The 683-nt window shown below is 30.9% G+C and overlaps 1 protein-coding gene across 1 annotated transcript in view; it reads left to right on the top strand.

Annotated features, from left to right (window-relative positions):
* The window catches only part of TMEM196 (transmembrane protein 196), a 90,518-nt gene that overhangs the window by 89,098 nt on the left and 737 nt on the right, over positions 1-683 (top strand). The window lies entirely within an intron of this gene.

Raw genomic sequence — 683 nt, 5'->3', positions numbered from 1 at the left:
GCTGTTCTAATCGTTTTTGGATGATCTTCAGCAGAATCTTGAAGATCATCCATAGACAAGATAGCTTACAAAAATAAAGTTTTTTAAATAGCCAAGCAAATTCCACCTTCAGAGTCTTCCTTTTCTCCTGATGAAACTTTCCAGACCTCTTAGAACGATATTCTTATTGTTTTACTCTCTTTCACTGAGTTTGCAAAGGGACTAAAACTGAAGTATTATCTATTTTCTTATTCTAAAAGAAATATTTAAATGTACCATAAAAAGTTCATGAATGGGAACACATTTCATTTTATTCTTAACTCATCCAAACAGAAAAACTAGATGAAATTTAATAGGCATGATATAAATAAGAAAGTAATTTGAATGATTCTTTGTTGTCATTTTGCAAATAGGCTTGCTCAAGTGCAGAACAGCATTATCAATCTACATTCAAATATTTTTGTCAGGCTATTATTTGCAACTGTGAATGGGCCTCATTTCTCATCATCACCTTCTATTTTATAGAGAAAAGTTTATAATTCAGTAAATTCAAAGCATCTACATTTTTTCCCAATCAATATGCTTTGTATAATTGCAATGAAGCTTCTTAGATGAGTCCATGCTTTACATCTATATTTGCTTTGCCTTCCTATTTAGCCTTCCTTGTGAACTCTTAGTAATGTGCCCTTTGAAAACATTTTTTT

Source organism: Elephantulus edwardii, unplaced genomic scaffold, assembly GCF_000299155.1.
Source record: "Elephantulus edwardii isolate Elephantulus edwardi_28Jun2011 unplaced genomic scaffold, EleEdw1.0 scaffold00007, whole genome shotgun sequence".
Taxonomy (NCBI): Eukaryota; Metazoa; Chordata; class Mammalia; order Macroscelidea; family Macroscelididae; genus Elephantulus; species Elephantulus edwardii.
The sequence above is the reverse complement of the archived record's forward strand: the minus strand, read 5'-3'. Positions and strand labels throughout refer to the sequence as shown.